Source organism: Xiphophorus maculatus, chromosome 20, assembly GCF_002775205.1.
Source record: "Xiphophorus maculatus strain JP 163 A chromosome 20, X_maculatus-5.0-male, whole genome shotgun sequence".
NCBI classification, from domain to species: domain Eukaryota; kingdom Metazoa; phylum Chordata; class Actinopteri; order Cyprinodontiformes; family Poeciliidae; genus Xiphophorus; species Xiphophorus maculatus.
In genome coordinates this window covers 24,446,805-24,473,656 of record NC_036462.1, presented here as the reverse complement: position 1 = coordinate 24,473,656, position 26,852 = coordinate 24,446,805, and the positions used below count along the sequence as shown (strand labels likewise).

The window sequence follows — 26,852 nt, the reverse complement described above, 5'->3', positions numbered from 1 at the left end:
TGGGCAAAAATGCAAGGGAGCCAGGAGTCTATTATTAAAAGCTCTATACACAGAATTCAAGTATAGCCATGAGTTATGGTCTCACAACATTGAACCTACTAATATTTCATAACTTTCACTGTTACAGTGCTGCTTTTAGAGATTTGTTCTTGGAAAAACTGCTACTGGGGACTGTAGCATTGACTGCGAGCAATTTACAGCTTGGTCTGCTTAAAGCTTTTCCTGTCATGGTTTGTACTGTAACAAGTTTTTCCATATTGTAATTACCCATGGAGCTCTGATGGGCTAGAAATGGGCATCAGAGTTGTGTAGCAGCCAAAATTTCATAGCAATGCAGGGTAATCTGGTAGTGTTGCCTGGGTTGAGAGAATCCAGTCCAATACATTAAGTACATATACAAATTGAAAAATGATAGAATCGTTTTACTATTCACTGCTGCGACAAATGTTTTATTGTGTTTTTCAGTGTCTCACACTTATGGAAGTGATAAACTTTTAAACATGGCGTTAATGTATACATATTATCTTAAGTGCTTACAATAACTCCGCAAATGTTCTTCTTCTTTTTTTCTTTAAACACTTAAAGTCAGTCTGAAAACTGCCCATGCTGTAATGCGTCTGGCTCCGTTCCCTTATCCACTGTAGTCCCTTCTCTGCTCAACAAAGCTCAAATGGAAAACTGAAGAGTGGGGGTTTGGCAAACATTTATTTTGCTTAAAAGTTTACTCAAGGCGCACTCCAACATATTGTTAGCACTCAGTGCCGATAAAAAAAATGTGCTATATCAAAAGGGTAACAACAAACATTTTTTCCTGGATATCAAAATGTTAGAGAGAAATTATAGGAATCGCTGACAGATGTGATTATGTTTTATGTAATTTTGTAAATGTTAATTCACCCCATCACCTCAACCCACTTATCCTTGAAGTTGGAGTACAACCTGGACAGGTCACCAGTTCATGTATTTATTTTATTTTTTCTTTGTATTATTTCACAGGGACAATGCAGTCCAACACAGCAACAGAACAGTGTCTATAGCTGATGCAATGCACAAAGAGTATATAGCTAAAGCTAATTCACATCTCCAGTCCCTCGTTGGGCCTTTCTATGCAGCACACACACGAAGGAAATTCAGACACACACAGAACAAACAACCATGTGCAAACAGATTGAAAACTCAGGGTACTTTAGAGCAGGGGTCCCCAAACTTTCTCCTGTGAGGGCCACATAACTTGTCCCTTCTCTGATGGGGGGCCGGGGTCAGTTTGTAACAGAAAAAGTGTGACGATTGTAAGAGTGCTAAACATAAAAATGTATTGTTTTTCAGAAAGCACAATCAAATAACCTTTTCTGGATTCTTCAGAGAACAAAAGTTAGGAAATAACACTATTTATGAAATAAATAATAACCAAATAACACTGGGTTCTCCACATAAAAAAAAGGGTTAGGGTCAATTATATGCATGTATAAAATAGTTATTAACTAGTAGTTAATAATAAATAAAGTTCATTACTAAGGAACATTTATTTTATTGCAAAAGTCCAACTTATCAAATAAAAATGCACATATATGAAAATACTCTGGTATTGTTCAGGGGGCCGGAACAAATGTGGAGGCGGGCCGCATCTGGCCCGCGGGCCGTAGTTTGGGGACCACTGCTTTAGAGTAATACATCATGTTACTGGGCTGTGCAAGGAAGCTGAGTTACTCAGAGAGAACCTAAGGATGTACAAGGAGAACTTGTAAACACTATGCAGAAAGACCTCAGGCTGAGATTAGAACCTATGGCCTTCTTGCTCCAGGCCTACAATGTTGCACCATGTACTCTCTGCTAAATCAAGCTGGTCAATGACTCAAAAACATTTGGAGACCTCAGTTCTAGGAGACTAATCAATCCAATTTATAATGCCACACATGCTAACTGTGCTATTCTTTGTTACACATCATCTACTGCTCATCATTGTCTCTGGCCTTAATATAACTAATTAATAACAGGACATAGAAACATATATTATGAAGGCTGTTGGAGTCTTAAAATTGTTTGATCCACCTAAAATCTTTGTCAGCTGCATTGTCAAAACTGAATCTCAGATCTCTGATTAATTGATTTGTAGGCACAACAGAAAAAAGTAAGTGGACGGATAGGCAAAGGAATGCTTAGAAAAGCATAGCAAAGCTACTGTTCTGTAACTGACTGATTAGCTTAACTTACGAAGCAAAGAAAACTGTCTATTAGTCATTAAGCACACAGATCTAAGGCTGATCTGTTAAAGTCTGGTGAGAGGCCTCAATCTGCTGAATAAAAAAAAAAAAAACAACTTTGTGACAACTTTGAGGAAGCAGTTCGGTAATAACTAAGGCAACGAAACACCTCTGTAAGAGCCATCTTTGAAATGCTCATTATCGTTAGTCACTCTGCTGCACAGTGTAAATAACAGGTGAGAGTGGAAGAGAGCAGAAGGGTTGGTCCATGCAACAGTAAGTCAACACTCAGCTGGCACAAAGCTAGCCAGATTCAGGAAGAGGCTCTGTCATCTTACACTTCACCTTGAAAATCACTCATTTGTATGAAACAGAAAAAACTAGATGACAGGGAAAAAAGCAGTAGAAAGCTGAAGGCACGCTCTGTAAAAGTGGCTAAAATGGATGTCAACAGCATTTTAAATCAACTACACCTTTGCTTGAAATAAACATCAGGGGAGCCCTGCAGAATGAGGCACTTCAGCAAGAAAACTGCAGACAGAAGGGCCTGAGCTGCAATTATCAGATATACCGCTACTCTCCACTCTGTGAGATTAAAATGACTTGACGCGGATCGTGGCCTCTTTGGCACAGGCAGATGCAATAAAGTGACGAGCCGGCCTATAAAAAAAAAAAACAGAAAAAAAAAACTAATTTCTTGTTCAACAGTACAGTCGCGCTGCGCGATGAGAGCAGATGTCAATTTAAAGCGTGGCAGCGCGTGGGGAGGCCGGCTGCCTCATTTTCCTTTGTCATTTCCAAGAGAGGCAAAGGCACAATGAGGCAGAGAGAAAACGCCAGCTAATGCCTGATAAAGAACGCGAGAGAACCTGGGAAAAAAAATTTCCCTCCTGTAATTTCTCTTCATTTAGGTCAGGTATAGCTTGATGTAAGAGAGTGTGAATCTAACGACAAATTGCATCTGGAGTCTGTGGCTGCTTTTATCTATTGGGCAATAAGGCATAATGAAACACCTTTTAAGAGTTAGAGGGGATGATGGATACGGGATGGAAAATGGAATCATGCTGATAATGTCCTTACTAATGGACCCTGAGGAACATTCACCCTCAATCCTCAGTCCCCTTCTTCACACACTTAAGTTTCCTACACGTTTTGCCTGTGAAGAGTCCAGACTCAGTTACCCAGGTCCAAGTCCTTTCTGCCTCTTTTATTTACAAAACGAAAAAGAACATCTTTTATAAGCATTGGGTACCATAGGGATGGGTTAGGACAGGAATGAATGGATGGAGCCTCTTGTTAATGAGACAGTTTGGATATACAACTATTACTCTGCACTCTACCTTTGGTTGCCATGCTTTAATCAAGATCTGTGAAACAAATTCCTGTCCCTTCCATACTGTGCAGGAATAATGTTAAATTGTAAATGGAGGTTTTGACTCGACTTCTTGCGTACATTCCTCTCACTCAAAATTTTCCTCTTTTCTCTCCCCACACTTATCCTCGAAAACCCTCTTCAATTTCACTTTCCTCCAGAGCTTAAGCGAAATGCTGGGAAGAGCACTGGAGGAAGGATGCGAATCATATTTGGCTCCATCAGGGGAAAACATGTCAATCATTTGGGCATGAGCCCGTCTCCTGCCTCAGGAATGAGGAATCAACGAATTGGGGGAGCCGAAGCCTTTATCAATTAAGGAGAAAGCATTAGAGACACTAGGCTGTAAAGGGGTGAGATGATTGGATTTAATATTGGCACATCCTATCAACTGACAGGACAGGAAACTGTTCCAGTAGGAATTGGAAACTGGGAAATAAATTGAAAGTAAAGGAGGGAAGGGATTCCTCCTCCCACCCCCGTCTGATTTTAAAGACAGGCGAGATGGTTGCATGTTGTTAAAAATCCAGAGGCTGAGGAAGAGGTAAGCCGTTAGTGAAGCTGAGCTGGCTAACTTGCACTCTCAGCCTCCCCTCCAAAGAGGCTGAACCTGTCCGTTCAGATAACGTTCCCACTGTAAAGCCGGGCTGATTTATTGCCGTTGGCATATCAATTACAGCCCTCAACACTGGGAGGAAAGAAGGAGGAGAAGAAGAAGATATCAAGAGAGAAAAAGAGAGAGGTGATGAGTAAGGAAGAAAAACAACACATGGACAAATTCTCTGACTGAGGCTTTTCATTGAAAAATCTGGGTCACATTCATTGAAATATCAACACTAAATCCCACAAAGACAAACAATAATTCACACGGGCAGCAGAAATATCCATTACCGTGTTAAATTAAAGAAGAAATGACCTCCATGATGATCTGCCCTCTCCCTCCTTATTCAACAGCTAAAACACTCCAGAGATTGGATATTTGCCCAGGGGAGGAAAGGGAGACGCGAGAAGGGTGGGAGAGGAGCTGAACGGCACGAGGAGACAGCAAGAAGCAGGTGGAGGGGGTGGGACGGTTAGAGAAGAGGACAGATAGAAGGGGACCCAAACCCTGAAGCCTTAATCCTCTTGCAGGGTCTGCCTAATCCCGCCATCACTATCGAACATATGGGAAGAATGGATTACCATCCCCCCCAATGCACTGAGAGTTAGATAGGATAGGCAAAAGAGTGGGTAACGATCCCTGGATATGCTGTAAATGTAAAACAAAAATGAAGACACACACATCTAGTTGAGATGACAGAAATTGGGCTTCTTCTTATTTTTGGGCTTTGAAAAAAAATTTAAATACACTTGGGTTTGTACTCTTTCACTCTTTCTGCCGGTAGGTAAGGTGTTGGTTAGTCATGCACAGGCTGGTTACACCACCAGTCTGGCATATGTCCCAGTCAGAGGGTGTCCATGCGGCTGAGACCAATAGGAGCAGGAGTTAGGCCTAACCACCTAAACCAATCTGGTTGACAAAGTGCCTGTGCCAAACCACAAACTCAAATCTCACTGCAACTAACTAATCACTCCTCTCTGGAGAATTACTGGAATATTCTCAAAAATATCCAAACCCATCTGTCACCATACATGGACATTTTTTCATACAGGGCCCATTTTTCCAGCTGGTTGGCAGAAGATTTTAAACACTTGATTTCTAGAGTTATCTGAGGTCAATATAGCCATGTACTGTAATACCAGTAATTATTTTTTTTGTCACTTGAAATTCGCGAAAGAGACATTTGGTGCTGAAAAGAAAAAAGAAAAAGAAAATTAGCAGGCACTTTTTAGGTGCCAAAAACAAATACCAGTGGGTTGCATTCAATTCATCTATTAAGACTTGACAGCTTTCAGATGGAGAAACTGAACGGCAGTAAAGCAGAACTCCATTATGTGGTGTCTTCTATTGTTTCCTTCCTGTCTTTGCTAAAGAAACAGACCAACTAGTACATCATAAGTAGTACTAAAAGCTCCTATGACAGCTCTAGAAACAAGTGCATGCATCCTTCCTGGCTTACATCTGTGAAGACGAAACTAGCGCCTTGGGTTAGAAGTGCTGAAAATGTTTCTCTGAGATGTTATACCTCATACAAAATACAAAAATACCACTTCAACTTTAATGAAAAACTTCAAAGAGCATGAATACTTTTTGTAATGATTTCTCCCTAATAATGGACAGCTGTTTCAGCCCAGAGGGACAGATGGAACCTTGTAAAACACTGTCAAAGTTCTTCCATCAATGCAAGGGAGGAAAATAGGCCAAATCATCATCTTTGATTTGCTTTACATTAATTTTGTTCAAGTATGTTTGACAAGAGTAAAAGTTTTACAGCAACCATTTTACAAGCTGGATTAATGGAATCACAAAACTGTATATAGATATATATTTTTTTTAATTTTCACCTAAAGACAGAATCATGAGACATGGAGCAATAAAGCAAAATATAGCACATTTTTACAGCCAATCTTCATTTTGTTGGGGCTTGTATCAAAAGGTCGGAACTAGTCTGAAGATAGAAATTGCAAGACTGCCTTTTAACAAGTTGGCTTAAAGACTTATTAATCACGCGGACAACCACTTCCCTGAAAACCTGAGTGCAGTGTGGGTAACAGATGTGTGACAGCTGCCATTCCAAGAGTGGAGACAGACTGTGGGCACTACATCACACAAATTATTCCTTTCCTCTTTCACTGCAACTATAAAGTCACTCACACACATGTATTTCCATAGGAAATGTGGTTGCCCTCCAACGTATTCAGACAGACAGCATTACACAAATATATGGCTGCATTTGTATGCATGTCTGTGGCACTTAAATGCACCTGTGCTTGGTGGCTTACTTGACCACATCAGATTGGACCGCCGCATGCATTAACAGCACTTTATTTCCTTGAGCACATGATATTCAGTCATATTATCATGTGCTGTACATATATTCAGTCTGAGGATCTAAGGATCCTTAGATCCTCAGACATAATGAGGATGTCTGAGGATGCAAGCACAACAAGTGTCACTTAAGTAGAGCTAGGTGATATAAACAAAATATTCCTAAATATTTTTTCTGTGTTGCACTTTTCAGTGAATAACAAAGACTGTTTCAAATCAACAATATAGTTTCTAAGACTGCCTCTGGTTCACAACAAACTGAAAGAAAAAAAAACATTTTTAATGAATGAGGTGTATTCAAAAGTTGCCATGAACTGCACAATTTTCTGAATTGTTATGGGACATTCTGGATGATAAGTAAAAGAAAAATACACAATATGTTGATATACAGAATTAATATGCAGTACTATTTAAGAGACGAAATAGGTCGCAAAATGATGCAAATCTCTTCTGCCCCTTATAAAAGCACATAATGTGGGTCACACATTACCACCTTTTTTATTGCTATTGTCATTTTCTGTTCTTGGATAACATATTTTAATTGTTTTATTGCCCGTCGTTACCACAGGCATGTTTGCATAAATCCAAAACCACTTATGAGAGATTAAAGCGCAGTATGAAGATTGGAAACCACAGTGTGTCGAAAACAGCAGTATTTGAGGTCATGACAGTTTTTTTGCTTGTTTGACAACAATGTCCCAAACTTTAATGTATTTTATTCAGAATTTATGTCAGAAAAAGTGCATACTTGAACATTTTTAACAAATCAAAATCTAAACCGTGTGGTGTGAATTCAGATTCAACCCTCTTTAGTCTTGACCGGTAAACCTCTCGAGACATGGCAGTCCACCAACTGCATTAATCAAAGCAGTCAAGGAAAGGTTACATTACATTTATGATAATTAGGATATACATTTTAAGACCAACACCAATAAAGAAAAAATTATCTGAAAATGTAATAACTTCCGAGTTACTATACACACCACACACTCTCCATGCATTTTGAAGTTACACCTTCATTTGTGAAATTGCACAGAACAAAGGTGTACATAAATGAGATAAATCTTGTGGGTTTTTTTTAATGAAATGACTTAAATACTGTTTTTCTGGACACTCAATAAGATCAGTCATTCCCACCCACGCACACTCCCACAAGCTGATGGTGGTGAGCTACTGGAGTGTAGCCAAACCTGCCCTGGAGTAGCCTGACAGAAACAAGGCTGCCACACACCGGCACCACCAGCCTTTCTGACCACTACCAGTATGCAATGTGGGTGAACTGTCTTTCCCAAGGACATGACAGTTGTACAAAGCGCAGGCTCGAACTGGCAACCCAACAATTATGGGACAAACTCCTTTATGTCTACAAAATGGTGTTTTATATATATAAAACACTTTGGCAATCTAAGTTGTCAGCAGCATAGATGCGGAGAGTCTTTAGTGTGAAGTTATGGGCACCTTTACACCATACAGTAAAGTTGTTCACTGTATCAGTGAACAACTTTACTGACTTTTAAGACTTTAGAAAGACTTAAAATAAAAGTGGAAGAGAAAAACACGCACACGGTTTACACAAGAATTTTAAAATAAAAGTGTATTCAACACTCTTTACTTCAACACCCCTAAGTAAAATCAACAAAAGTTGTAGATAGGTGCATATACCTTTTAATCAATTCTATCTTTCCAGTTTTTACAGCTGGCACTTCTGAACTGGATCAGAGGGAATTATCAGTGTGGAATTCCACACCTCTTCAAAAACACACAAACCAAGCAATCATCTGTTGTGCCCGAGCTTATCGTTGTGCCTTCAGACTCAGCAGCCGTTTGGAATCTTCTCTGAGCAGTTTGAGCTGGATGGTGAACGCCACCATCCTTGTGCTCCGAATGGTTTATGAGCATTGTGTCTAATTTGGCTGCCGAACACTGACTTGAGCACCCCAGGCTGTCTCCCAGGCATGCAGCCCTTGTCATTAAAATAACACATGAAGAGCAGACAGACTGTATTTGTCTCCTCCTTTGCAACTATCCCAATAATCCCACCACAATCACCTTATTTCTTTCTTCTGTTCTGCTGAAAAGCTCAAATTGGAGTATTTTTTCACGTGTTCTGCGTCTTCTTAGCTCTAATGCAACGCAGACGGCCAACTTAAATACCACATCTCCCAAACCAAATTTAAGGCGTGAACATAGAAGCAGATTTCCACCTCCAGACTTCTTCAGCCAGGGTTGAAAAACCACACAACACAAAGACCATGGTTCCAGTTGCTATGACAGACGGAAGCACTGATGAACCAGGAACCAGCTAAAATCAACCCACATTTTAAATAGGAGCACACAGACACACAAACACACCGAGATTAGTGGTTTATTCTTAATCTCTGGACTGTGTTAGGCGACTGGCTCTTTCTTTCTGTGATAAATCCTGTGTCTCCCAGTGTCTGTGGGAGTGTATGTGTGTACATGCGATGCGGTGGGAGAGGTAGGCAACATGTAGGTCAAGGTCAAAGGTGCCTTGTTAAAAAAATAAATAAATAAATAAAAAATCACCATTTAACCACCAGCTCAGTAAAGCAAGATCGCACTGAGTCGTGTGCTGCTGCCTGAAGCATTACACTAATGCTCTTCGTGTTTGATAAGGCTTTAACTGAACAAGGGCAGATGAATGATCAGCGGTACAGATGACAGGAAGCAACAGGATGCTGATTATCTGGGATATTAAAAAGATTCTTATGTTTCAAGTAGCATGAAATATGTTTTTATTTCTATATAAAAGCCTCTATTACTCTTCATTCTAGTCTAATTGTTTACATTCTGTGTGTGAACAGTTTAGCTCAGGGGTTTTCATTTGATTCTGGCGTGTAGAAGGGATGCATCTAAAAGTTGCGGGATAATAAATCTCTTGAGAACCCAGAAAAGTTTAGATTAGGATCACAGTAAAGACTTCATGACATAAGCATGCCAAGTTTTTAGGGTTTAATTTTGGAAACGTTTAAACCATTTTTCTTCCTATTCTTAATCATGTCCCACGTTCTTGTACTCTATGACATGAAAACACAATGAAACACATTAAAAGTTTATAGTTTCAAAGTGACAAAAAGTTAGGAAGTTTACAGCTTATCAATATTTTCTAACAATATTTATTGTGTCTCAATAAATATCAGATAAAATGTTATGTTTTCAGTTCTAATCCCCCATCCCTATGGTAAATGTAAATAAAACTAGTAGAATCAACTTGCTAATGGCGACCTATAAATGTTTTACGTAAAGTCACTGAACATTCAGACTGAGTTGTTTTTATGAGCATCCCAATATAACCATTATTACAGATTTGTTAGGGATCAAAATAATTATTAATACATATGTTTAAGCTATATTTTGATCCAGCCTCAACCAGAACAGCCATAGAACCAGGCCTACAGGCCCCTACATAGAAAAACTATTGATTACAACTAATGATTCCTGTCCTTTAATCAAAAAGGTCACAGTTTCTCTAGTGAAAACTTTCTCCTTGAGTGTAGAAAGTTGTGGTTTTAGCTGTCCAGGCTGGCTGTGCAGGTGCTGATATCATGAAACCACAGCCGAGGAGAGATCCAGTCAGCAGACTGGTTGAAGTGGGACACAGCTGTGATAAAAATGAGGACATACATGATGAATGTGAAATGACAGAACACCATGGAGTGTGTTCGTGAAACATAACCCAGACTGAAGTCCACTGTATAATGCATGGACAAAGACAAAATTGTGTTAACAGCTCTTACTGTTAAAACAAAGCATGTGCATTCCTCCGTAGCGCTGCTTATATTGGACCTCTGAGCTCACTATAGAGGAATGCGGGCCGCTCAGGCCGAAACAGCTTATTACTAAACACTGCGGTCCTGGACTGAAACTCCCTGTTTACTTTCCCTGCCGAACAACCTTCATCTAGGAGCTTGTCTGACCCCTGACACTTGGGGCACTGCTTTGTAAAAACTTGCCACCGAGTGTTGATTGCTGTAAAAATATGCATGCCGCTGCAAATCGACTCCCAAATGATCTGAGGATTGTTCTGGTCAGAGTGGTAATGAGAGGGAGAGGAGTTGCATCGAGGAGAAAATATACAGTATATGGTATGAGGCCAATATGACACAGATGTAAGAGTACTTTTTATCTCTTCTCTGAAAAGATTTGATTTCATTCATACAAACATTTAACAGATTTTATCCAAAAAATTAATCTACCAATACTCTGGAAAGGCACTCACATCAGATGTGAGCATGTCAGTGAATCATCAGTAATTGGTTAATCTTCACATCCCTGTTGAGTTCAAAACATGTTTTGACTGTGTGCTGTTGAACAACTCACTCCATTGCTTCAGCCTTGCCGCATTCTTGCTATCAATGCATTACAAGATGACAGGAGGAGCATAACAGAGGATGACTCTTTGATCTTACATGATAAAGAAGCTGGCACACAATCTAGGCGATTCTAAAAATGTTATCACTTCTGTTGCAAATTTTTGTCTAGACTTAATTGTTTAAACTGAAACAGACATAATAGGAATCAGATCTACTCTTTGCTGTAACATGTACATTATCCAGAGCATTTTTTTTATACCAAAAAATATATTATGCTCTAATAAAAGCACTAAAATCAAAAAGTCTCATCGCACACAGACACAGAGTGGGACAGGACTGGCTCACAACTGTCTCGGACAGCAGCCTTATCCATCTCTGTCCATTAAAGGCCATACTGTTTCCGGATACATGCTGTTGAGTAATATCAGTAACCATATCAATAGTTATGACGGCATGGCCCTCTCCCAGCTCTAAATGCTTTAAGACGGGCGTGTGGCTTGTGTCAAATGGCATTTAGCAGATTTATGTCCACTTGGTGGGTCGAAAGACAGCTGGGTAAACGCAGATATCTGAAGCAGTGGGAGCACAGTTCCTCGATAGAAAATCAGAGCTAAAGAGAACAAAGGAAGCATATCCCAAAAATGAAAGTTAATTGTTATGTGATTGCAATAAACTATGCCTAAACCACAAGTCATTACAATAAACATGAAAATCCACGACAGTGTCAACACTACACAAAGGCAGAATCATGTCCAGGAACTCAGTGGGACGGGACTATTCATTCATTTTGTTTGGCACAGTCGCATCTGAGTCATGCAAGGCCAACTCCAATTATCTCCTGATGCACCGTTGTGAACCTGAAACAAAGAAAGCCCATCTACCCCTGCCGCTTTTAGCTCAGGAGTCCCGTTTTATTCCAGGCAGCAGACGGTGCAAGTTGGAAAGCAAACCTGTGAGTTTTGCAGATTTCCTGTCCTGTCCGTGTTTTCAGTCGGCGCATAATAACACAGCTTTGCATGCATCACCGATTCACTATGCATGGAAGACAAATGTGTACATGTACGTGTGGGTGCAAATGGCTAGGATAGGATTCTTGAAACAAACACACAATTATTAACGTGCACAATAATCTTATCAGACGTCACATAAGTAAAGTTAATGAGAGAAGCAGCCAGCAGGCAATGTTAACTCTGGAGGAGTTGCAGAAAATCTGTTGACAGGAAAAAATATTAGTCAGGCACTCCACAAATCTGGGAAGAGCAGAAAGGAAAATAAAAATGTATCGGACGCCCCCCAAGTTTACTTCAAGCTCTGTAAGAGACTCAGAGAAACAGAAGAACAGGCTCAGGTCAGATTAAACAATCAAATAAATCGTCTTTCTTCATAGAACACTATTCATAAGAGAACTACTAAATAAACTAAAATGTATATTTAATTTGAACAACTAGTGTAAAAATTAATGACAAAACATAAATAAGTAAATATGATTGTTTACAAATAAATCTAAAACAGATATAAAAGTGGAAAATGACAGAAAAAAAGTTGAAGTGAGGTATAAATAGGGTTGCAAAAGTTGAGCCGTTTGGCCTCCAAGCAAAAAGGCTACAAGCAGAAGTGGCAATTTAGCGAAAAGCTAAAATGCCAATTCTGAAATTGGCAGAAAGCCTTCAACGATTCCAAGGTGAAATTAGTGAAGGCAACATCATATTTGCAGGGTTACTTTTCAGCAGCAGGGCCAGAAGGTAGTTAGAGTTGATTCAGGTAGATAAGGCTAAAAACAGGACAAACCAGGTAGAAAACAAATACTTGATGGAGATTTGCCTGCCATCCTGAAAATGACCCCAAGCATACAGCCACAACTATGCTGGAATGGTCAAAGCATCATTATGTGTCATGGTCCAGTCAAAGCTCAGACGTAAACTGATTTGAGAATCTGTATTAATACTTGAAAGGAACCATTTACAAACTTTGTCTGTTCAGCTCAGCTTGATGTTTTTTGCATAAAATAACCAAAAATGTCAGCCTGTAGATGAGCAAAGCTGTCATTTTTCTGCCGGTCTGTCACATAGAATCCCATTAACATAAAAAAAAAAGTGAAATATTTTAAGGGGTATGCAAGTCATTGTACAGCATTTATTAATTTATCCTGGCACAGATTAAATTTCCTACGGACAATAAAGAAAATGAGAGCAGAAATATCCTGAGTGAAACCAGGTGTATAAATGACGCCGTAAAGAAGGAGAAAAATGCAGAAGTTAAAAACAATGTGGTGGTGAAACCAGAACAAAAACAAGGGAGTGATAGAGGAGCAGGATGACAGAAGATGGTGATACCTTCACAGAGAGTCACTGGGGTGTAACGAAGAGGAATGGAGAGAGATAAGAGGAGAACAATCTGTCTTTACATGTTTAGCCAAAAGGGATTTTATTTTCAGCAAGTGGGCACCTGAGTGTCTGACATATAACAGGCAGCACCACTTCAAATCCAGCGAAGTACTTCAAAATAAGCAACTTTCTTAAGGATCAGATTTTTAAGAGTTTAATCAAGTGCTTTAGATTGTTACTTATAGGCTTACAGCCATTATTTCTGCTTCTACTTAAGCATACCTCCTTATTCTGAAAGCATCAAAGAAAAAAAATGTTTGAAATTAATCTTTTCCTCATTATCATTTGCATTTCTAAGTAAATTAAACCAAGTCAGGCAGGCACCCCGAATAATTTAATCTTATCAGTGAAGCTGAGGTGTAAATTTTCACAAAGCCTTTTCTCTTTAATGGCTTTTGTCCAGCAGTAATCATCTTAAGATCTCCTGAAAGAACAGAGCTCAAGGCTAAGACGTTCAGCATTACAGTCCAAGTGGAATTCCACTCTTCCCTCCAACATGATCAGAACAGCATGTGAGGAGCCTAGCTGTTCTTGGAGCCTTCCCAAAAGGAAGGGCCGGGCCTACTGGTCGGTCCAGAAGGACAAGTAACATCTGTGAGAGTCACGAGGCCGATGTAGGGAGAGTTTAAACACACGGCAACATCGTTTCCATTAGGTCAAATTGAAGGGATTGTCCTTAGACTTGGCAGGGAGCACATTTAATAAAGTCGCAGCAAATATAAACTGGGAGTGTGGCCACATTCTGGGGGTCATCAACGTCTTTTGTTTCCTTCATAGTTTGCTATAGTTATCGCCATGTCTAAATGTAGCGAGAGACAGCAAGGCGGCGGAGAGACAAAGAGCCACAACTGTGTCTAAAGAGCTTGTCAGTATCGTTGCAGGAACAGAGCCCTGGACAAGGTAGAGCTCTGGGGAAGAGAAGAGCGTGGAGGAGGATAAGAACAGACATAGAGCGAAAGAAAACACAGTGGGAGATGTGTTGGAAAGACAGAAATGTGAACGCAGAGGAAAGGAGATAAGCAGAGACTGGTGTGAGCGGGGGAAGATGAGAGGAAGAGTGATGAGTGAGGGGAATGCCAGAGACAAAGTGGCAAGAAGACAGGGTAGAACTAAATATATCAGTGCCTTGCTCAACACGACACTGAGCTTGATACGAAGAGTCTGAGGCGCGACAGCAGCGTCTGGAAAGACCGAGGCCTCTAGATGATCAAGTGCACTTTCTTTTCCTAGGCTGGGTTTTCTTGACAAGTGGATTCACAAAGACGACAGACTTTTCTTGGGAAAAAAAAGAAGAACCTTACAAAGAAATCCCAGGAGATCCATAAGCTGTAATCAGAAAGACAAAAGTCACATCTTTTGTTGAAACTTTCATAAGCATTTAAGTACAACACTCTTCTACATGGGTATTATTAGTGAGTGTAGATGATATAGAGCTAAATCATTTCAATAGCACTGAGATTTTAAGCAGCAGCCGGTCTCATTCTTTGGCATTTTGTACTTATTTGTTGTGGTTGTGTTGCTGTCCTGGGATCATCTGCCATGGGACTCAAAGCGTAATTGACGTCTCGCCAAAGTAGGTCGACCAGGAATCACCTTCAGCAGACACTAGGAAGGCTGAATAATTACAGCTATGTAGCTGGGTTCATTTGAGCGTTCAACCTTTGTATGTTATGGAACATAGTGTAGGAATGAAAGATTTTTTACTATTGTGGTAATTTTAGATTATTTCTAGAATCCATATACTCTACCAAATACACACGGAGATATAAGGATGATGCTAACACAAGATGCAAAAGATCATGTTAAATGTGTTTTAAATGAGTAAAACCCCATTTTACAACTCTTTCAAATTCACACAGTGGAAAGTTGTCACTGCTCCTATTATAGATTTAGCACAAAAAGTGACAATTTCTGCTTGGTCAGATGTATCTTGGTTGTAAAAATGCTTCTGGGAAATAATTAGTGTGATTTTGGAAAGCCAATTTATTCCCCTTTAAATGATGCCATATCATTAAGAAAAATCAATTTGTGGGTTGAGCAGTAGAGTTCAGTATGTGGGTTGAGCTCATGCTAAAATCCCTATTCTGATACTATTGGTGAGTCCCACATTAGGAATTCACCAATTGATTAGATGATTGAAGTTTAACGAAGCTAGACATAGTAGCAATTTAGATACATTTGTTTAAAAAAAAAGAATCCACCACAAATCTCTGCATCTCTACCCAAAGTCCTTTAAATTAAAATCTTTCAGTACATTAATATTCTGTACCGTGTGGTTTAATGAGAGAGGTTAATGTGCTTCAATCTGGAGCAGTACGATCATGTTTTCAATTTGTTTATATCCCAAACGCCCCTTCAGTTCATCTTTGACGTCCTCCACCAGGCATCCCACTGTAGTGTTCTAGTATATCACACCAGTATTGTTCACATAACAGCCCTGCCATGTTCCACAGGCCCCCGGGGGAACGACTGCCACTCATAACTTCCAAATCCCTCGCTCATTTCTGCTGCCAACCGCCACTTTTCCTGCAGATTGAAAATATGTCAGAGGCATTACTTGATCGCCATCATCGGACATTGTTTGGATATTTATGCATGGCCGTTTGCTCTGCTTCAAAGGTAGGTGGTTGGCATTGGTAATGATGCAAGGAATGCTGGTATGGATGTTTGTCATGGTGGGTGCAAAACAGGATGGAGCGCAGACATGGGGGCCTCAAACGTTTACGTGAACAACAGTGTTAAGACAGAATCATGACAGCAATGCTGAAGTGCCTCCGAGGGTTGAAAACTAACTCAGCGTTTCACATCACCGGAGAACTCCAGACATGATCAATACTAATAAAAACTGAGGTCCCAGTGTTAAGCTATATTTATCAAGGCTTTTCAGATATTATTAGGGTTATAACAAGGTTATTCTGCAAAGCAAATAAGATCACGATTTCCTATAAATCAATATCTGAACAAATTTAAGGCAATCTTTCTTGATGGAAATCAATTCCAAACAACTTGGGAATTAACCCACAGCCTAATGGTATGAGCCGGTCTTGAACCATGGTTTAAAAAATGCAGTTTCATAATGAGACTCAGGAAAAAGCCGGTCACCACCTACTTCCCTCTGTGGGTAATATGACCAGTCCCTTGATGTGGTCATGGATGGCTTGTATGATCCATTTTATCTTGTTAAAACTCATGTGATTTCAAAGGTGGAAAAGGTTAACATTCACTCAACAACGAGAACTTGCCACCAGGGTGATGCCTACGACCTCTTCCTGCCAAGACCATGCAGCCAGAGACATTCTTAGAAGGTCCCAGTCTCTCTCTTTCGAGAAATAGCTCAAGTCTCTACCTATTCGTCTCATTTGAATTTTAACAATTGCCTTAAAGTCTCACAGACACACTCTTACACGGCGGCTTTACAGTTCAATTGGCTGAAAGAATGCTGAGAGAAAGTTCTCTGAGGTGACAAATAAACTGTGAATGTGTTTGTTGAGGAAGTGTCTTACAATACGAACTGACCTTTCTGCAAAGGACAAAGTGAATCCATTTCTCTTGGCTGTTTCTGTATGAAACGCAAGGCAGTAATTACTGAAGCCTAATGAGTAATTGGGACAAAACAAAGCGCTGGCATACTCGTGCCATTTCTGCTCACCTAAAAGGCTACATTAGCATCTAAAATGAAAATTTAAATTGTATCCGCAATATAGACAACTTGCTCCTATGGACAAAAAAATTACCAAACAAATGAACCCTCACTAACCAGCCAAAGTCCTTTGTGGATTCATACAGGAAGATGGAAGAATCAGGGAAAAACTAGGGACTAGAACTCAAAATTACTGCAGCCAAGCTATTCTCTGATATGAACTTCTTAAAGGTGTTAGAGCAAATAAGAGTGTTCCTGGAAAGTCTCAACTGTGGCATTATGATGTAAGCATTTATTTAACAAGATCCCAGCAAAGCACACAACTAAATCTCTCACTTCACCATTCATTTGTAAGTCATCCATCAACGTGTGGAGTGCAGTGGTTGCGTGTGAATGGATGGCAATGGCAGGCGATGCTTGAGGTGCTTCTGTAAGTAAGCGTGATGACTACGAGAGGCCCAGCACCAGCCTGAGAGGGAAATGGGCTAATATAAACCCAATGTGGGTCACTGTGTGGCTGGCCAGGCTCTGTGCTTCTTTAAGCTTGGATAAACATACTGTACCATACAAAAGCGTTCATGCATTTTAAACGTTTTCTCATTTGTCGTGTAGTATCCACAAACATCAATGTATTTCACATTGTGATAGTCCAGAGGTCGGCAACCCAACATTTTGAAAGAGCCATTTTGGACCAAAAAAAAAAAAACAAATCTGTCTGGAGCCGCAAAAAATTAAAAGCCTTATATAAGGTTTATAATAAAGGCAAAACAAGCTTTAAGTGTTTACATTAGCTATATTAGCCTATTATCAAAATGACTAAGTGTATACATCAGATGTGTGCCTTTAGCTTGCTCGCTAATGTTCTCCAACACACCTCTAAAACCTTGACAGAACTGTATTTGTACTGAGAAAAATAATTATACAGAGGCAAACTTTTCAATAATTAAGTAACTTCTAGACAACTGGCTGCAGTGAATTTTATTGAGGGGTCCCACAGCAAAAGGGGTGAATACAAATGCACAGGAATCTTTTCAGATATTTATTTACAAAGAAAATGAAAACCATGCATCATTCTCCCACTTCACAATTGTGTTTTTTAAATCATATAAAATACACTGAGGTTTGTGGTTGTAACATAATAATATATATAAAAAAGAAGTAAATTCTTTTGTTTAAGTACAGCACATGCATGGAAATTGCACATGCGGAACTGGTTAAACTTCATCAATGGTCTGTTATTCAGCTGTGTGCATTTCCTGTGCTAAACTAAGCTAGTCCTCCCTCCATTTATTCATAATATGGTCCTGATTAACAGGCCAGTGGCGGTGGTGTCTGGCTCACCAAGTTATTCCAGTTATGTGTTTGTACTGGGGTGGGTCCTCTGGGAAACATGTGTCAGCCTGATCCAAAGCACAGACAGTACCTTCACTGCCACTTCCCCCACAGGAACGCGACACAAAACGATGAAAGGCAGAGAGAGTGAAGATGTATTGGGTTTGAACATGGACACATGGATTATCACTGCATTTTTCTTTCCTCTATCTGCTTGAATTGCTGTTTGGGGTTCAGATGGTATATACCCATAATTATACACCCATTTAGCTTATTTTCCCTTATCTGGAACTACCAAGTGAACAGTTGGTGCAAGTTTACAACTATAACATCACGGATAAGTGATTTTACAATATTTAACCTCTCAAAGCAAATGTACCATGCTGTATTTCTTCAGTTTCCTCAAAAAGACGTTACGGTAGCTTTAAGGCAGGAACTTTTTAAGCACTCAGCTAAGATAGATGGGAAGCATAAAAAGAGATTTAAGAGACAACATTGTGGTTCGAGGGGTCTGATGCACATAACCACAGAGTCTGCTGAGCAAACAACAATCTGCAAAGTACACCTCACTTTTCCTGTTCCACCTGTAATATCACCAAGAAGGCTCGCACAAACACACAGCCAGAGAGGGCACAGGGACGTCGCTGCAGCAGAAGCTCTGAGTAAACACGTCCTGAAACCTACCACACACGCACAGACGTGGGGCTGGGGCTTCACCACGGTGGCGCCGGGGCAGGGCATGCGGCAGCAGCAGCAGCTACTAATTAAGAGTCGCTGGCTGAACAGCTATAGTTAGGGCTGGAGCTGCAGGGCTGAGGGGAGCACAGCGACAGGTCTGACACTGCGCCTGTGTGAGACGGGGTGTGCACGCGTGTGTGTGTGTGTGAATATAGGAGCGTATGTGAGCTACTACCGGCCCCGAGGCTTTGGGGTAAAGTCCCAGTTCAACTCTTGCTGACTCAGATTCAACAGTGCCTGTCTGACTGCAGTCCTGCTGGCACAGCCGGAAGGGGAGGAAGAGAAGCAATTTCACTGCTTGTTCACTGTCAAACTTTTGCATACAAGCCTAAAGTTTGTATGCATCTTTTGGTTTTGCTTCCACTTTTACCCTAATTTGCCACACTGCTCAGCCATTAGAATATTTCCCAACATCTTCCCCTTCCATTAGAACCATTTGATTTAATAAACGTTATCTACAGTCATGTTTTTTTGCAGAGCAGGGCATTAAAAAAGGGTGGAGCAGGAAATACAGTTGATTTAAATACTGATTAGTTTCCTAGATAGTCTTTCAATTTTGATTCCCACATGTTGAAACTAGATATTCATAACTCCCTAATTTTAATAAATTAAACTTGATGGACAAGTTACAGATTTACAGCTCTTCTGGTTCAGTTCCTCTTTCACCACAATGGAAAGGTGAGACTGAAGAGGTGTCAATGCATTGTGATATAATCAAAACATTTATCTCAAACAGTTGAGAACCTGTATTTAACTGTCTTTGAACTGTCTCTCTGTCGTAAAATGACTAAGCACTGAGAAGTGTGTGCTTTAATGATGATGTCAACTAGTCTTTGAAGTTGAAGCTTGGATGTGGGAATAACTACAGCCCCACTGAATAACTACGTCCCCATCAAATATAAGTCATTCAAATTGTAAATAAGAAGTGTAAAAACAAAACTTTAAATGACTTTTATATTTATAAAAGCCGAATTGCAAATCAGCCATTTTGCTTAATCCAACTAAAACAGGTTTACCTCAGGTGTGACGTCAAATTCAGACTACTAAGCCTCACTGAATGCAATATTAACTTGCTAGACGAGGTTTCTCAATCTGCGCAACAAGTGTGATTAGAGATTCTAATGTTGTCTGTAGAGCTTAATATTGGTATTAAACACTTGCAAGTACAGAATATTCGGTTGACTATCAATTTCAAGGGTCATGCATTCACATTCTGTATGACAACACATCTGACAGCTAAATGGTCTCAAACTGGCCTTGATGCACTTCATATGTAATTATTTTTAGCAGGTGAGTCAGAGCTCTTAAAAAAAAAACTCTTACTCACCAATCTGGTTTCTCAGTAGTGAACCTGAAAAAAATCTGGGTTTGAAAGTTTGCAGGCAGTTTCTAACACACTCTGCTAGAGAGATGGTTGCATTGCACAAAGCAATAACACCAAAAAGGACCACGTCAAGTTATTTGTATTCATCTCCTTAGCAACTACCAGGGTGTGTAGACGTAACTGCACCATTGGTGAGCCTCTTCCAGCAGCCCGTACTTCAAACACCCATCTGTGGACTCATTCCTCGAGCTCTGACCATCTACCTTTCAGCCCAACCGTGAACACTGTATGCGTCTCCGCTAAGCTGTGCACTTTGCTAGTGAAGCACAACTTTGTTTAGGTTTTGATTTTCTTGCATTTTGAAAACTAACATCTGTGTTAAAATGGCACATGCTGTTAAACTACAACCTTAAACATGCATTACGGTAACAAAGTTTTTCCTGACTTATTTTATTTTTATGATCATACAGAAACTTTGTTGTGTTGTTTTACATGTTACAGTATGCTTCTTTTTGGAAAACTAGAAATTTCTGAGATTTCTAGGATTCCATTGTTATTGTCTCCGGATGCTTAGCAGTGAGATTAACGCAAAATTCTTCCGTGTGCTTCCTAGTTTTGCTGAAATAATGTAAAAATGATATTTTGAATTACGTGTAGGCCAACTTTGAAAGTTGAGAACCTTTTTCCGGTCTGTTGGAAACAAATATTGGAGCGTACATAGTAAATTTAACATCATGCAAGATGAACATGCCTCAACATTAGACTCCTTTTTGGACCGACAATTCAAAGTTTGCCAACTGAGAGGGAAGCTTAAATGACATATGGATGCAATCTAACAATGTCAGGGACCTAAAATTTTCAAGCTGTCTATTTTACTTTTTGCTAACTCCCAGGACTGGAGTTTACTGACCTGTACACAGACATGTACTCACATACACACAAACGCTTTTACTCCTCTGTGTTTACAGTCTAAACAGAGTGGAACGGGAGAGTAAGTCTGTTTATTGTTTGTCTGTTCCCCTCTCTCTCTGTGTTCCTGGATGTTTACCTCTACAGAACAATGGAGTAGGCTGGGAAAAACCTGAGCACGGAAAATCATAGCTGTGTGCGTGTTCTTGCATCTATTGTATTTATGATTTCATTTTTATGTTCCCTAAATAGCAGGCAGTGTAGTCTGTAAAATACACCCCATCCACACGCTCAGATGAACTACATCTTGTGGTTTATGCACTTTAACTCTCATTTCTTGCAATAATAGAACAATTAAATCTAGTTGCCCAAAAACAAATAAACTATTTGGACTTAAATATATTTTATGAAACCAAAACATCAAGCAGAAAACCTTTATAATATAGAGATAGGATTTCTCACTACATTCTGACTACTAAGAGTGTATTTGACCATCTTTGTGGCTATACAGTGTATTTACCTATAGCTTCTGAAAGAGAAAAATATGACTCTTCCAGCTGAGCAGCATGTGTCAGCCTCTCTGTGTGTGGGTGCAAGATCTGGGCCTCTCACCAGCCAACAGTTGGGCTACATGTCTCATGCAGACTTTCCAACTGAGGCTAACATTTGTATTGTCCATCACTGAGCCACAAATGTAAATCTAGCTCTGAAAGCAAGCAGCTATACATGAATCTATGTTCAATGCCTTGAGGGATCTCTTTATGTCTATGTGGTATTATTTCTGTTTGAAAGCAAAGCAACCGATGTGTTACTCATAAATATTTCTTTGAGTAAAACCGCTTTAGAAATTATGATGTAAATTATTAACCTCATTCTCAGTGATGTTTCTGGAAGAGATGGAGTTTGCAGCTTCCAGTGAGACAGCAACAGTTGCAGTAAAGCAATTTGTTTTGATAAATGACCAGATGTAGTGACCATTGTTTCTCGAGCTGCAGTTTGAGCTAAAATTCTTCTTTTTCTGTCAGTTTTGAAAATCACAGAGTTGTGGACTTATCTACAAATATAGACATGTTAATATGTACAGCATTAACACGAGAGTTCTTGAGAACTCTTAGTGAGAACTTAGCGAGATCAACCAAAACCACTGAGCTGCTCCGGGTAAATGTCGAGTATCTTTTCATAATGAAACCTCATCACAGCAAGAGAACAGAGAAGCCGATCACTGTGCCCATCCTCACTCTGGCCCTGCGCCAGGCTTGCTCCAGCAGAGGAAAAACAGAGAAAGGGAGGCTGCCGAGAGCGTGCGTGGATGTGTTTGTGTGTGAGAAGGGGCAAACATTCCCCTGGCAGGATCCCCGGGACCCGGCGGAGGGCAGGGTTCAGCCGCTGAAGGAGAGGATGCGTGCCCGGCAGTCAATTAGCAGCTCGCATTTACACAACAAATGGAGCTCCCACGGTTTCTCTAGCCCTCACACACATGCGTGCACACACCACTCATGAGTGTATCCACTCAGCGCTCATCAGCGCACGCCGACACAAGGTCATAGAGAATAGGAGGGAGAGAGAGCGAGAGTGTGAGAGAGAGGAAGAGGCCAGCTATCTGCTGGAGTGGTACTCCACAACTACTAACTCGTTGGCTGTATCAGAAACACACGAAGCGATGATGTACGCTTAGAGCAACAATCTGAATGGCTGAATTCTGAAGATGTGATGCAGACGGAGATACTTTTCAAGGAGTGCATTCTTGAACTATGATTGACCTTTTCTGATGCAACTGCAAAGGCAGATATTTAAGACACAGCTGAGAGCCAAATATAATTGGCAAGCTGACAGTAAAAACTAACAACAATTGTAATGAATAGTCATAATAGTCTTCTTTTGGTAAACATGCTGATTTAGAATTAATAAATGTGATAATTGGTGAGTAGTATTTGTTCTTCCAAAAATAGTTTAAAACAAAATTGAGTGGTGCAGTGCTCTACTTTTGTGGGGCACATTACACTTTGCCACGCTACAACCAAAAACCTGACTATGAATTGTGTACGCTTAAAAGTCTGAAACGTTGGCGTTCTTTGGCAGCAATTACTGCTGCTAGTCTATTTGAGTTTTTACTCCGAGTCCAGATAGTGAAATCTGCCCATTTTTCTTTGCTTTGCACAAATGCTCTTTATGCAATATAGCTCTGAGGTTGAGGTACTTTGCGATGTTGAAGTCTTGCCCCAGTTCTTCAATTTGAGTTTGGCTTGGGGTTTGACTGGGCCACAGTAGCTTGAGATGGACAACATAGCATAATGGCTATGCTTTGATTCAAGCTCTGGCTTTATAATTGGGGTTGCTGGAAGGCGAATCTCTGCCCCAGTTATCAGGTCGTTTGCAGTCTGTAGCAGGATTCCAGGATTGTTTTGAATTTAGATCCATTGGCTTTCCTATTTCTTCAAGCCAGCTTCCCGGTTTGTGAAGCAGAAAGGGCTTCCCACACCATGATGCTGCCACCACCATGTTTAACATGGGGTTGGAGAGTTTAATGTAATGTGCATAAATTTCCTCCTATAAATTCACCTTTGCATAAACCACTCGGATGTTTTATCCACTGATATATCAATGGCCTGAACTTTAAAAAAGACAAATAATATTTTACAAACAAGATTAAGTTAGATATATTTCTTTACGAAGTCTTAGATAGATCAGAGAAAGAAGATAATGATACAGGCAAGAACTTTGACCATACACTTCATGCATCATTGTGAACTGGGAAGGTAGCATGGAAAATAAAAAGTTGAAGGGGAGAATGTGGGTTAATGCTAATAATGTGTGCATACACCTCATTCCGAGAATGTCGGCTCACTAAAATGCTCAATTCTTTGCCCAACATCCTCTGCATATTTTCAGCACATTTCCCTGCCTGTAGATCAATCTATCAATTATGGGTGAAAAGAGACCAGAGGTATGCTGCAAGAAGTGACCTGTGCCACAGAACAATCAACACCAACACATCTCTCTCTTTCTGTCCAAATCACTCTCCCTTTTCTCTCCCCCTCCAGCTGTGCTCCGAACAGGCCTTTAAATCACTCGGGCTGTGCCCTTTGATTGGTTGACCTCTCTGCATGATTAAACAGCCATTTTCATCAGGGCCTCCAAGGGAGAGCAAGAAGGAGAGAGAGAGTCGCAGACAACGAACGTGACCGAGCTCAACAGAACAGGATTCCTTCATCCTCATGATGAGAGACTTTTGGGTAAAAAGATGGAAGAGACTGAAATGCAAGATGAGAAACCTGGTGTGAATTTCAACTTAAAATGCATATTAAAATGCAATTGTCAAAACCTAATGAAGTCAATGTCAATTTCAATGCATTTTATTACACATATTGACGCAAAACACAGAAAAAGTTCCAAGTATGTGAATACTGTTGCAGCTTAGTGTACAGTTAGAGAACTGTTCATTCATCCTCCCAGGATACTGTAGCTACACTCCGACTGAAAATATTTCTGTGCATGCATAAAAATGTTACTATGAGTTAATGCGTTTTAGTTAGTCTGGCTCAAAATTTAATAACCTGTGTTTATTATCTTGCCTCCGGGGAAGCAACACAATTACAGGCTGAGATTAAGTAAGAATCCATAAAGCTCGGAAAACTAACAAGAAGTCAGAGTCTCACTCCGTGTTGCTAGGATGAGCACACAGCGACAGCAATTTACTGAACTCACCACAGTAAGTGAGGAGTTTAATTTCCTCCTCTTCCCGGAAACCAAACCTCTCGTCCGATAAAGTTGCCACCCCCTTATAACATCTGTTCAGCTTCCAAGTAAATAAGAAAAAGCTGTAACTCGGGTACTGCAGGGTGGTGCAAGCAACAGCAGCTGTTCCAATGCTGCATTTAGACCTTAATTAAACTTTGAATCAGAGTGACTTAGTTTTCCCCTCATTCCTCTTTCACCACTCCTCTCTACCTCACCGTGTCTTGCATATAAGCGCTTTTCTGTGCAACGGCATTTATTATTCTTTGGTGTGAGCTGCCTCGTTGCTGTTCTCAGTTAGCAAGTGCTGCCAAGTTCCCTCCCTCGTTTCTTGGCGGTCTTATTCTTTTCCCTCCGCTGTTTCTGGCAACGTTTTGTTCAGATTCCTTCTTTTTCCCGCCTTTACCAATTCTAAGCACTAAGGGCTTTTATATTAATGTAGCTACAAGCAGACAGGGAGATGGGCTGCTTTTGGAAGTGTCTGTGTGGTGGCCAAGTCTGAATGACGAGGTGTGGCTAAAACCAGCGAGAGCTGTGTTTTATAACCATGCTAAATGGCAATGCCCTACACAAGAATGCCTGAATTCAGCTGAAACTAGTTTTTACACACACTGTATTGAAGAACCCTTATTTTCAGACATTAAATGGGACTTTCTGTTTTAGGTCAGTTAGGAATATCAGTATTTTTATATCTGCTTTATTTTTTAAGTATTTGTTAGAATTGCCTTTTAAACTGTCTGGATTCGGTCAAACACATCAGACTTTGGGTTTCCTTCCACAACCTTCTCACAATAGTTTGTTGGAATTTTGGCTCACTGGCTCCTGACTGAACTGGTGAAACTGAGTCACATTTGTAGGCCGAATCACTCTTACATGCCTTTTCAGCTCAGATGAGACCGAGATCAGGGCTTTGTGATGGCAACTCCAACATTTAATCTGGTTTATCGTTATGCTTTCAGACCACATCAGTCCAGGACTCCACTGCAAATTATGACACGCTTTTACAAGCACCAACCAGCAACTTCACAAGGTCTTTAGCTTTTATTCAGGACTTGAAATTGTTATTTAGCACAAAAACCTTGGACTTTCCAAAGGCGTTTGTATTGTATGCAGGCCAAAATAAACCAGACTTGTGGAGGTTCGCGATGGTCTTTCCTAGATCTTGGCTGATTGCTTTTGATTAAATCAGGATGACGCACAAGGAAGAAGGGTATGTGAGGGTTGCCTTAAAATATATCCACAGCTGTACCTAAAAAACTCACATCCTTTAAGGGTTACTTTAACTTTTCCAATTAGTTTTAAGCCATGCAAATATTAGTGTAGTACACTTCTGAATATGAAGAAACTAATAAAAATTGTCTGAAAAATAGTGCTCTCACTCTGTGATTTAGCAAATAAAAATAATTTTGTCAGACAGTGAAACAAAGGTGTGTTTTGTCTTGTTTTCCCCACACTGTATGTACTCCTCGAGTTTCAACTGTAAAGATATGAATGAATGAAATGAAGTCTTCAAAACACTACAAGCTAAACACATTTTATATTGCTTCAAATGCCAGTACTATCCATCACATTTCTGAGGATAGAGGAACTATTGGTGCATCTGAGGCTATGCCAAGCTGAAGCAACTAAGATCACAATCTATAACAGTGAAGAACAGAGCTGATCATGCAGAACAGTCACATTCCTTCACATGCAAAGGGAACCAAGGAAATAGTGGATATCTGCGAGGAATGAAGGACTACTCTAAAAGAAAAGGACTTGCATAAGAAAGGACACGCCCCCCCCCCGGTCGCACACATCAACACACCAGTCACAAGTTACACACCCCATTTCATTCAAAATGCTGAATGGCATCGTAGACACATTCCTTCATGTTTGCTGGCTGCTTCGTCACATGTTCTGCTTCTTTATCTTCTCCCAGAAAGACTTGCTGTAGCAAAGATACCCTTCAGTT

At 40.2% G+C, this 26,852-nt stretch overlaps 1 protein-coding gene across 4 annotated transcripts in view; it reads right to left on the bottom strand.

Annotated features, from left to right (window-relative positions):
* The window catches only part of plxna1 (plexin A1), a 219,682-nt gene that overhangs the window by 183,014 nt on the left and 9,816 nt on the right, over window positions 1-26,852 (bottom strand). The gene's annotated exons all lie outside the window — the stretch shown is intronic.